We start from the raw sequence: 12629 nt of genomic DNA on the forward strand, positions 1-12629 counted from the left end.
ATGAAAAGTATTTCCCCGAAACCTCTGACTAACCCTTTATTAATGTCTTTTTTTTTTTCTTTTTTGAAATTATTATTATTATTATTTTATTTTATGTATCATCCTTGTCGTACCTATCGCTGACTTATTTTTATTTATTTATTCTTCTTACTACTACAGTAGTGTTATTATTTTGTTATTTTCAAGCTGTATTCTATATATTGCTGTATTGTTGTGCTGTCCCTTTGTACTTTTTGATGTGCTGTTGCACAGGAACGTATACCTTGTTGGTTTTGTAAAATCTATTCAATAAAAAAAAAATAATAATAAATAAAAACCATGTGCTCTTAGCTGCTTTAACCAGCAGAGGTCGCCTCCTCTCCACGTTGTGCTACCTAAAAGGCCACTTGCACTGAGTTGTCTTCTTTTTTTCTCTCTTTTTTTTTGCCGAACACCTTGTAAAAAAGTCAGAGAGACACCAACACTGGTGGACAGTGAGTCCAGACAGTGAGTCACAGGATGTTTGTTATGTGAGGTCAATTCACTGCTGCTGGTTAATTGACATAATGAGAGTAAATGACACCTCAGTGTCTCAGTCTGTGGATCAACATCGGGTAAAAATGTTCAAAATCATCTGAATATGGGTCTATTCAAGGGAGAGCAGCTTCTAATGGGGGGGGGGGGTGTAAAGAGGAGGGAGAATCAGATGATGGAGAGGGTGTATGAAGACTGAGTGAGGCGGAGGGAAAAAGGTACGGAAAGAAAGGTGGAAGAAAGAAAAAGGAGGAGACCATGAGAGATAGAAGAGGAAAAGAGGAGGGAGAGAGGTGAGGGAAAGGACGCAGAGGAGTAGAGGTGAGGAGAGGAGAGAGGGGATGGAGGAAAACAGATGATGAGAGGGGGGAGGAGGTGGAGGAGAGGGAGGAGCAGATGAGGTGAGGGGAGGGGAGGGGGGCAGGCGCTCTCAGTCTGTTCACTCGCAGGAGCAGCAGAGGACAATGGACCGTCTCCACCGCGGATCCTAACGGGCACCGGGGGGGCTGCTTTCCGACCGACTGCAACAACAGAAAAGGTATGAGTGATGGGGGCGGCACGGGGGCCTCCGGTGGCCCCCCCGGATTGCTGACTGTTTAAAACGAGTCCGTTGGTTTAGTCTGTCAGAGAGCAGAGCAGAGCAGAGAGGAGAGGCTGCAGGAAGGAAGCGACGCAGCGCAGCGCAGCAGTCAGTCAGTCAGCCAGCAGCACCGCGGGGCCTTTACACCGTCAACCGGCCGGTGACACGTTCCCAGCAGACAGCCCTGCTCTACCGGTCCGTATGTGCTTGGATATTAACGACATACAGGGGAGAGAGGGGGAAAAAACACATCCGGAGTCCTCGAGCGCCGACTTGACGTTTCCAGAAAGAACGTCACGCTGAACTCCTTTAGCAAAACGTGTGTGTTTGAAGCGTCGGCGCTCACCTGCGGAGGTAAACACCTCGGTGGGGGTGAACTCTGGCTGATTTGGATTCGTCGAGCTCCACCTGTGAATTCGGCGTAGGACTGGTTCCGTTAACTTTCCTCCATTTGAATCAAATCTCATTTTTAGATGTGGGAGCGCGCGGCTCCAGCGTGAGTGTGACGTTGAGTGGAACAGAGGGACAGCTCGGCTCGGCTCGGCAGCCAGCGGTGATAGCTGACATGTAGTAAAGGCTGCTGTGTGTTTTGCATGCACGCTGAATTAATCAGAGTCACGTCTTGATTCGAAGCGGCTGGGAAATGTTTATTTATCAATGAATGTATGATGAGAGAAAAGCAGCGCCATTAAAAAAAAAGAAAAAAAAAAGAGGGTTTTCAGATGGGAGTTCGGAGCGAGCAGCAGACGTCGGGTTGGCCAACAATGCCTGTGTCTAGCCAGCAGCAGCAGCAGCAGCAGTGTGTCTGCCAGAATGAAGCTTTGCACTAGGCCGAGGCTGGCTGGCTGGGAGTCTCCTGCACAGATGCAGGGATTGTGGTGTGGATGCATGGAGTCATTGTAGTTGTCATAATGTAGCTTCTGTTGTGACGCACATAGAGCGGCAGTGATGCAGAGATGCTGTGCAGGCATGGATGAGTTTAGGACTTCTTATTATTACTCATGTCTGTATGGACGGCGCATGAACCATGCCAGTGTATGAGAACACACTATACACCAGTGGCTGCAGTAGGGGGGAGGTCACGTGCTGCTGGCCACATTGAATATGCACACACAAACAAAGACAGATGTGCAGCCTGGTTGCACGGAACTCCAGTCCTCTGTGTTACAACAGGATGTGATGAAGCAAGGTCATTGTTGCCATACTACACTGAAGTGAATACACCTTCACATGGCATGTGTGTGTGTGGTGTGTAGCCTGTGTTTAGTGAAGGGAGCGGCTGATCAGGGACCTCCCATCAATAGATCTGAAGTCAACAGTCATCTGATGACTGGTGCAGGCAGGCCAGCTGTGTTTCTGCTGGGATGTATTTATTTGAGTGTGTCTCCACCTGACAGAGACAGTGGCCCTCATTTATCAAACTTGCACAGGATCTGGTGTAGATTCTGGTGTAAATATCAGTGTACGGCAAGTGTCACGTGTGATTTACTAAAAGTGTGTACGCTGCTGATTTTGGCGTAGAACCGGCGTGGTGGTGATAAATCCGGCGGCTGAAAACGAGCGTCATTTAAATGTCACGCCCCGATATATTCCTGCTTTAGAGGCGTCGCCCTGCCCCTTTTACGACATGGAGACACGGAAGACGGCCAAGAAGAGGGACTTTACTGGCGTTACCGCGTTGAACAGGGAGAGGGCGGCAACATTAAATATCTGGACATTGATAGATTGATAGGTTTTGTGATTGATAAGCGTCATCCCGGTGGATGGAGGCTGCAGACGCACATGTCACCGACCACGTCAGGAAACCCAGCGACCTCATGAAATGCTCCTGCAGTTTACTAAACACAAGTGATTGAGGAGAAATCATAGGCATATTACTGCTGCGAACGCAACTTTATAACCATCAGTACCGCTGGCATGGTTCGGCTGATGGAGGGATGTGAAACACCGGCCCGATGTCCCGCTGACCGGTCCCGGTGACGGGGAAAAAAAGAAAAGAAAAACACTCCGCCGCGGAGATCAGCTGCACATGGACAGGTAGCGGAGCCGCCCCCCCGCCCCCCCCCTCGCCGGCTCCGGTGTCCGGCAGAGAGAGAGACTGAGGAGCCGTCCGGTCATGCTCTGGTGCAGGAGATGTTGGAAGTTTGTGTGTGTGATCTACAATAACAGGTCTGTCTGTCATTGACTGTTTCTGTTTACACAGCTGATTAACGAGCATCTGTCACGTCGTGGTTTTTAATTCATCTCAGTTGCCCAAAATAAAACTCGAGTTTCAACACGGACTTGGTTTTATCGTTTCTTTTTTTTTTTTTTGGCTACTTTTTAACTTTTTATCAATATAAACAACAACAATGTGGTCCACATCGCTGCGTTATTAGACTATGGTTTAATAATCATTCTGACACAGCAGCACTCCTTCCTGCATGTTCTAAGCTGGTTCCAAATGTGCGTACACCTGGTCAGAGTCAGAGCTGGCGTGAGATTTGTGCGTACCGTACGCTCACGCTCAGATTAATAAATGCCGATCCTTGCGGTGAATTTGGTGTACACCCATTTTTTTGGTGTACGCAAGTTTAATAAATGAGGGCCAGTGAGTGTAGAACATGGTAGGAGGAGGAGGAGGAAGGCATAGTTCTGCTCCTCATCTGGAGGCAGGGCCGTTGTATAGGGAAGAAAGGTGATGATAATTCTAGGGGCCCAGCACCCAGCAGGGCCCACAAAAACCCCAGTAGAATAATCTTTGTATGACTGAATTATTCTGCATAAGACCCTGACTGATACTCATAGTAATGCTGCATTAGCATCAAAACAAAGTAGGCTAAATAAGAAATGATAATACATACAACATACATACAAGTGTGTGTGTGTGTGTGTGTGTGTGTGTGTGTGTGTGAGGGTATGATATATATATATATATATATATATATATATATATATATACTTTTACTTTTGTGTTTCATTGGTACAGTCGAGAGCTTGGTTTTTTTGCATTTCACTGCACTGTTTTTTAACCTTGGTTTTAGCTTTGCATGTGACCAATAAACTTATCTATCTATCTATCTATCTATCTATCTATCTATCTATCTATCTATCTATCTATCTATCTATCTATCTATCTATCTATCTATCTATCTAGTCTATGAAAAAAAGTGGAAAAGTCAGGGGGCCCAGAATTCCTAGCAACGGCCCTGTCTGGAGGCTGCGCCTGAATACAATGCACAGGGATGTAGTTAGTGGACAGACGAGCGTGTGCACGGACAGAAGTGATAATAGGGAAGTGCAGCGACAGAGGCGGAGCAGAGGAACCGAGCCAAATCAGTGACAGGCTAGCAGTCCTCTACAACTGTGAGCACCATGCAAACAAAAGAGAAACACAGAGGTGCTTATAATAAACATCTTCATCCAGACAGGAGAAGCACAGCTCAGTTAGGAGCGAGGCCGAATGACAGGAAGCAACTGCAAACCGCAAGGGATTAGGGGTAGTGGCAGGGAGAGGAGGGTGTTCTTGGAAAGATGAAATGAAATCTGGGCTTATGCTGGGATTGTATTTAGCTGCTGGTAGCAGCAGCAGGACAGCCCAGCAGGTTATTGTGGGGTTGTGGGTCAGATGGAGTCAGATCTGTTTGTCTGTCTGTGTGTTGTTTTCCAGGTTTGTGTCAGGTTGTGTTTATCAGTTAGATGAGGAACCACCAGCTTCATCTTAACAATAACAGGAAAAAGGAGCTGAGTTAGCTTGTGTCTGTGTGTCTGTGTGTGTTTGTGAGGACGTCTGTGAAGGTTATTTGCCTTACATTGGATTTGCTCACTTAAGTTCACATGATCAGTGTGTGAGAATCTACTATTTGGCAACACAGGGTCACAAGACACACTGTGGTCGGAGCTGGTGTGTGTGTTTGGGTGTATGTGTTGTGTTGGTCAGCAGTGTGCCATCAGGAGTCAGTGTGTGTGCGTCCATAATCGACCCTTTCTTACGTTACCCAGGATACCCTCCAGCCCAGCGCTGTTTACAACAGTCTTTATTTTATTCTTACACCCTTTAGCACAATATCATTCTGTAAACAATGCAACGTCCTGTCAACATCATCCAGTTTGTTGGCGTTGCCATGGACATATAGGCCGACTGCCAGAGAGACAGCGACATGATCCAGCATGTTTCACCCCGTCTGTGTTCACATGCATGATTCTGTGTTGTCAGTTGTCAGAAAGAGATAAAACTATTATTTGAAGAGTTTTGAACAAATAAGAGTTATATTTTGATATGTTGTTAGATTTGTGGGCCCAAATTGAATTGATTGTCAGATGAGTTAATAATGAGAAAAACTGTAGCTAAATTACTACTTCATTTAAAACATTATATTTAAAGGGATAGTTCAACATTTTGGCAAATTGGCCCATTGCCATAATCCCTATAGTTTTAGGAGTTGGTGCAAGCTATTTTTAGAACGGCGGAGCAGAGCCGTGAGCTGCTCAGAGCTACACTACGGAGGTTAATGGGATTTCTTGGTTTCCCTCATCAAACTCATCAAATACACAATCCAACAACTCCACAACGCTCTGGTGGACAAGTTGTGACCTGCACATTCACCACGCTATGAGATAATAACACAACGTTACCAGACTGAGTTGTTTTCGAGGTAAATAGCCTACAGAGACTGCTTGCTGAAAAACTGCCCCCGACGGGAACGCGCATCAGCGGCTTGCATGAATTCACCTCTAAAACAACTCTGTCTGGTAACGTTGTGTTATGTCATAGCGTGGTGAATGTGCAGGTCACAACTTGTCCACCAGAGCGTTTTGGAGTTGTTGGATTGTGTATTTGATGAGTTTGATGAGAGAAACCAAGAAATCCCAATAGCCTCCATAGCGTAGCTCTGAGCAGCTCGCGGCTCTGCTCCGCCGTTCTAAAAATAGCTTGCACCGACAATTAAAGGTAACAAACCTGCTGCTATGACTATAGGGATTATGGCAATGGGCCAGTTTGCCAAAATGTTGAACTATCCCTTTAAGGGTGCCCTCCTCTTCTGTGTGGCTGTAAGGAGAGCTTCATAACATCTGAGGAAAAAACCTCTAAGTTCATCAGTTAGTGCATTACTTCTATCCTCATGTTTTCAATACAGGATGTGTAACAGGAGGTGTAAATGTTTGTGTATATAAAAAAAACAAAACCACATCTGACAAATTGTAAAGGAAACAGATGTGGATCATTTGTGATAGGCATGAGTCATCATGTGACCTGTTTCTCTGTCACTCAACTCTCCGCTGGGGAGATGAAAAATGGCAGCAGATGAAAATGTCAGATATGTGTGAAGTGATTTTCTACTTGGAGCTCCGGCCGCTGCTCCCTGTAATCACATCATCTTCTTCTGCAGTGGTTTTAATGGCCCCCAACTGGAAGTAACGCTAATGGACGGAAACGCTCATTAATTCCGATTTTTCTTTCTTTTAACCAGACAGGGAGTCTCTACAGAAGACATGAAGTATTGTGGGAAATGTAGGACCCAGTGTTTTTTGGCCTCTGCAGTAGAGACAATATATCAGAGCCTCTTTGCTGCTGCCTGACTTTGACCACTGTCCCTTGTAAGTCTATGATAAATGCTAAATTGTCCTGTGATGGTTTATAATGTGGTCTTGTACATGCTCCCTCCACTCACTCTCCACAATGGTTGAAGTGGTTGTAACCCCAGACACACACATGCGCACACACACATTCACACACACACACACACACACACACACACACACACACACACACACACACACACACACACACACACACACACACACACACACACACACACACACACAGACCTCAGAATCTATTGGAAAGTTCAGTGTTGTGTACCAGTCTGTTCATTAGGGCAATTAGTGGTGACTTATTTGTGATTCTATGAGTTTGAGCAACCAAACACACCATCAATTAATTATGACATCACGCAGCGTTTCTCTTTTGTGTGTGTTTCTTTCTCTCTGGTCTAAACCCCGAGTGGAAAATTTGACGTGAGTATTTGGCCTGTTGAGACTCCAAGAAGCAACAAAAGGCCGCACACTGCATGACTCCTTCAGACACTGTTTGTTTTGTGTTAAAGAGTTGAATCGAGGGAAGTGCAGGTTGTATCATGGTGACAAATCAACCGAAAACAGTTTGAATCTTCGCACTTCAGCTGTGAATTTTCACGCCGATCCCACAGTCGGCTGGAAAAAAAAACGAGATGTGTCGTCTCTAGCTCCATCCACATCTGATTAAGTAATCATCTGAGTTGCAAAACCATTTATTTCTAGATGAACTTTAAAGTGATCGACAGTTAGATTCTTCTTTTATTAGGGACCATCAACCATGTGCACTGTTTGGCCTGAGATCAGACAGACAGAGCCAGGCTAACTCCATGCTAAGCTAACTGTGCACACAGGTGATCAGTCAAAAGTGAATAAGAATATTTTCTTAAAGGGACAACGGGGAGTTTCTATTTGGTTATAAAAAAGTCTCACGTTAATGTGGATGAATCTCCGCTACCCACACTTGTTAATGGCCCATTTTCGATAAATATCGTTTTGTCTCTATCGTTATTTTGTTATTATTAGTGGTGGTGGAAATGCTGGGCGAGCCGACCAGCGTTTCCTTACTTTCGGTTTTGTGGCGAGTCATGGGAATAACGCCGCCGAATCGCCGTTTATGGTCGGAACTACGACGGCAACTGATCGTCTTTGAACCTCTGACTTTAATTCTTGATGAATGAAAACATGAGTCCGTCTTGCGCCGGTCAAAGAATTTCATGGTGCGCGCTGTAAAGTTTTAGAAAGAAGTGACTCTTACACACTTTTAATTAGCTTTTCAAAACACAAGAATACAGCGTAACTCTTATCATACCTGCAAACTAGTCACCTTTCGGCTATAATCGCCGTTTTTCTGGTCAACTGGGTCGTTTACGTGAATCGTGCAGAACCGGGGAGTTTTTCAAAGGGGGGGGGGGGGGGGGGGGTGATAGAGTCTTGATAAACATATCGGACAGCTTTTATTTTGAAACGACACGCGGGAAGTTATCTGATGTATCGGTGGAACGCAGAAAACTATGATGACAGGCGCGTGTGTGTGTGCATCGGGGCCATTCAGCTGTAGCGTCTTTTGCTCACATACTTTCAATGTGGGCGCGAGTTATGCACGCGGCGCGCCGCACATTCGCCGTGCTTGTTTTTTCATGCACGTTCGCGGCACACAGCTCCATACCTGCTTCTACCGCTGGTGTTCTGTCAGACCGGTTCTGCTCCGTTTGAAAGGCGAAGGAAGAACGTATGTGGAAAGACGTGATACACACTCATTTTATGTGCTGTGATTTTCAACCCCCAGGCTACATACAATGCTGTGAAAAAGTATTTTCCCCTTCCTGATTTCTTACTCAAACTTGTTATTAGTCATCAAACAACTTTTAATAGCCTAGACAAAGATGACCGAAGTACGGTAAATATAAAATGCACTTTTTAAATTATGATTTCATTTATTAAGGGGAAAAAAGCTATGCAAACCTACCTGATCCTATGTGAAAAAGTAATTGCCCCCTCTTGTTAAATCATGAACTAACTTTGATAAACCTTTTTATTTTTTTTGGAAAGCTGCAGTGTTTCCTCTAGGATTTTTTTAAGGAGTGGCGCTCAGACCCCCAGACTCCCCCCCCGTGATTGCCCCCCGCATACCGTAGCCCCCCCCCTCCCCCCGCGCACCTGTAAAGCCGGGTTTCCACCGAATCAACATCTCTTTTTTTTTTTCATGACAACTTCATGTCATGATGTATTTTTGCTATTCAAACAAACTACCACAGGTCATATTTCTCTTAGTTTGATAACCTGGGCCTTCTTCAGGAGACTTTTGGTTAAGTAACCGCACGGACAGCTCCTACACAGGATCGTTCTGCCGTCTCGTCGTTGTCGGTGTCGCTGCCGTCATCGCCGTTACCCCTCCTCCCACTCGCACCAGCGGACGGCCGCGGAGAGGAGGGGGAGTTTATGCACGTTTATGTTACAGCGCAGTAGAGGATATGTCCTGTTAAACTTACTGTATGCGCTACAATAACATCATCATAAGCCCGACGGACTGACACACACTTTTTAGTTTTTTTTTCTTTTCCACCAGCACTGAGCGCGACGTCCGACACGAGAATCAAACCCGCTAATTAAAAAAAAACAAAAAAAACACCGGCAACAGCGACCACTGATCTGTCCTGAGTCTGTTGTCATTCTGTCACCTGAGTTCAATGATTCTGCGGAAAAACAGGCTGTGGTCTGTCATCCAGGTGCAGAGGGGGTGCAAAGAGTAGATACTGAGCAAGATAGTTATCTGTAGTTTACCTTAGTAGCTACTCGCGAGGTGCAGTGCAGGACTCTGCTGTGAAGGTGGAGGCATGTGGCGGTGGTGGATTAGCGACAATTTAAAAAAAAAGAAAGAAATTTGAAGCAGCGGCGGCTAGGATTTAGCTGTGGCGGTGCGCCACTGCTAAATGAATGTAGAGGAAACACTCAGCTGGTTCAATTTCACTCTTCACATCCAGGCTCCAGTGATCCATGGTGAGAGCCTTTATCCACTAATGGAGAAAGCTTGGAACAGTGGTGAAAACCTTCCCAAGATGGCTGCCCCATCAAAATATTATACAAATAAATAAAAACATTGTGTGACAAATCTGCAAAAAAGTAAGAAATCAGGAAGGGGGCAAATACTTTTTCACAGCACTGTATTTAATGGAGGGGGGACAATACCTGATATTCTCAGCTGTAAACAGTAGGCTAAATATAATCATAGAAAGCTGAAAGCCACAGGTCATGTGGTCATCCAAACTGATGCATAATTTTTAGTCAAATAATGTGAACATTTTCTGCAGCTGACCCCACCTGATTGAGGTGTACTTATTCTCTCAAAGCTGTCTTTTTAATGAGAGATTTGCTCTCTGTTTAACTGGGAACACTCCAAAAAGCATAACTTGCATATTAAAATCACAAAAATTTTCTCCCGGGGGGGGGGGGGGGTTGGTTTGGTTTTTCGGACCTTGTCACCTTTTTTACTCTCTGGAGTTTGCAGGTCTGTCTTATGCAAAAACCCGTGTTACACTCGCATGCTATCCGTCTTTCTCTGAACCTTATTTCTTCCTCTTCCGGCTTAACCAACACAATAATAACTGAAGAGCGCCTCCTTCTGGACGAGCTACAACATTGCATGCACAACAACATTACACGCGCGGAGGCTCAAAATGTAGTGTGAAAACGCTTCGCTTTTCCAAAACTGCTCGTTGTCCCTTTAAACTGCTCCCTTCATGTTCTTTGGTTTGACTGCTTTTATTCTTCTGAGCTGGTCACAGAACTGCTAGCATGACTTCAAAGAGTTTCTAGCTTCAGCTAATTGGAGCACAACATGCTTTACTTTATGTTTTAATGATGATCTCATTATCTAATAGTCATGATTTAATAAAGAAACCTGTGAATCTTAAAATAGGATTATTGCAGCGACAATCTGTGTTCACATTTTTCATGGCAACCTGCTGAAAATGTGGCGCTGCGTATTAAAACTCGTCTGCTTCAGATCGTGGCGGCAACATCTTGAGCGTCGCCGTGACGAGACGCAGAGCTTTGGATTCAAACCTGATTAAAACATCAGTGCTTACTGCAGCTCAGACCTGACAGCTGCAACACTTAATTAGATTGTGATCATGAGAAAACAGTTTGATATCTGGGGACCTTGGGAGTGTTCTGTATTTACACACAGGCTTTTGCTGCAAAGTGAGTTTGGCATTCGGAGCATCGACGCCGGGCTCGCACATGTCATGTGAGGTCACAGTGCGTCATCGTTTTAATTGGATTATTTCGGCGGCTCCCGGAGCGCCGTGTGGGCGATATGAAAAACACAATGAGGCAGTTAAGGTACTATTTGATGTCATGTTTGGCAAAAATGTTGCTCATTTTCTGATAATTCAATAGTATACAGCTCTGGAAAAAATTAAGAGACTACTTTTAAATGATCGTTTTCTCTGGTTTTACTATTTATAGGTATTTGTTTGAGTAAAATTAACACTTTTGTTTATTCTATAAACTACTGTAAAAAAAAAAAAATTCTCTTAAGTTTGAAACAAAAATATTGTCATTAGAGCATTTATTTGCAGGAAATGGCAACTGGTCAAAATAACAAAAAAGTCTCCAGTGTTTTTTCGGACCTTGAATAATGCAAAAGAAAACAAGTTCATATTCATTTTTTAAACAACACAACAAAACAAAACAACACAACACACATTTTTTAACCTATAGTTCAGAAATCAACATTGATGGAATAACCCCAGTTTTTAATTGCAGCAGTAGTTTTTATAATCTTCATTGAATATGATTTGGTTCAGGTGATCGCCTAATCAGTGCCTCATTAAGTGAGTTATGCTTGTGTTGGAATTCAATAGACACTTGAATTGAACGGCTGCCATATGTATTAAGAACATTTTGGAGTGGTCCATATAAGGCTGTAACAGTCAGTACGTTTACATGACACTTGAAAAAAACAAATTATTGCCTTAATCCGACTATAACTGGACAACTGAAGTGCATGTAAACACCTTAGTCCGACTGAAATCGGAGTTGAGAACTCCGATTAAGACACCCAGATAATGCGATTGGAATTCGATTTTCTCCGTCATGTATACGCCTTAGTCGGAGTATAACTGGACAATGCATGTGCGCATGCTCCACAACCGTAGAGACGGCACAAAGTGGAGCAGAGAAGCCGCCCGAACCCGACAAAGTAAAGAAAAAAACCCAACATCAGCGCCGATTCAATGCATTTCACACAGCGCAACCAGCAAGAGTGTTTTATTAAAAAAAAAAAAAAAAAGAGAGAGAGAGAGAGAGAGGAAAAAGGAAGCCCGTATCCTATTCTCAGGGCGCATCCAGCCCAGACTGGCGCGTCTGGTCGGGAACTGCAGTTGAGAATTTATTATTAAGCTTATAAGTTGTTCAGTTTTTTACCAGGTGACAGAAAAGTCAACAGGACAGGGGGCGTATTAACCCGCTGAAGCAACGGGTGACGCCGCATGAGGTGGCGGACCCATCAGTTATTCGTTTTTTTCAGTTGCATGTATATTGAGACAAGGACAGAAGTCCGACTTGACGCCAAAATCGAATTTTGAGCATAGCTCGATTAAGCTCTGCATGTAAACGTACTGACTGTTGTGCTGCAGGTTCATACCCTCAGGGTACAAGTAACCATTATGTTCATCATGGATTCATCTATCGACTGGTTTCTGGATAAGTCAATGCAATTAATCAATAGAAATGGACAAAAAAAAAAACCCAGCTGGCCATATTGAAGCGACTTATACAACCATACAGAAACTAAAGGTTTTTATGTAACTGGCAAATATTCACATTTGGGAAGCTGCAGTTACAAGGTTTGGTGTTAATGCCTCAGATCTTACTGAAATGGGACAACCTGATGTTCCTGTGGTCTGAGACGCTGACTGTGTGAACCGCAACATCCTCGGGTCCAGTCCAGCTGTGGACCTGTATTACACATCCTTCC

The 12629-nt window shown here is 44.4% G+C and overlaps 1 protein-coding gene across 2 annotated transcripts in view; it reads left to right on the forward strand.

Moving 5' to 3' along the window:
* The first annotated feature begins 914 nt into the window (after nucleotides 1-914).
* The window catches only part of LOC146983872 (neurabin-2-like), an 81364-nt gene continuing 69649 nt past the window's right edge, over nucleotides 915-12629 (forward strand). Inside the window, exon 1 of one of the 2 annotated variants that reach the window (XM_085785240.1) lies at nucleotides 915-1051. The gene's annotated coding sequence lies outside the window, so the exon portion shown is untranslated. Of the gene's footprint in view, nucleotides 1052-6548; nucleotides 6671-12629 lie in introns of those variants that run through there. The other variant, XM_085785241.1, reaches the window with a different exon arrangement.

Source organism: Trachurus japonicus, chromosome 8 (assembly GCF_045865225.1).
Source record: "Trachurus japonicus isolate A0001 chromosome 8, Traja_1.0".
NCBI classification, from domain to species: Eukaryota; Metazoa; Chordata; class Actinopteri; order Carangiformes; family Carangidae; genus Trachurus; species Trachurus japonicus.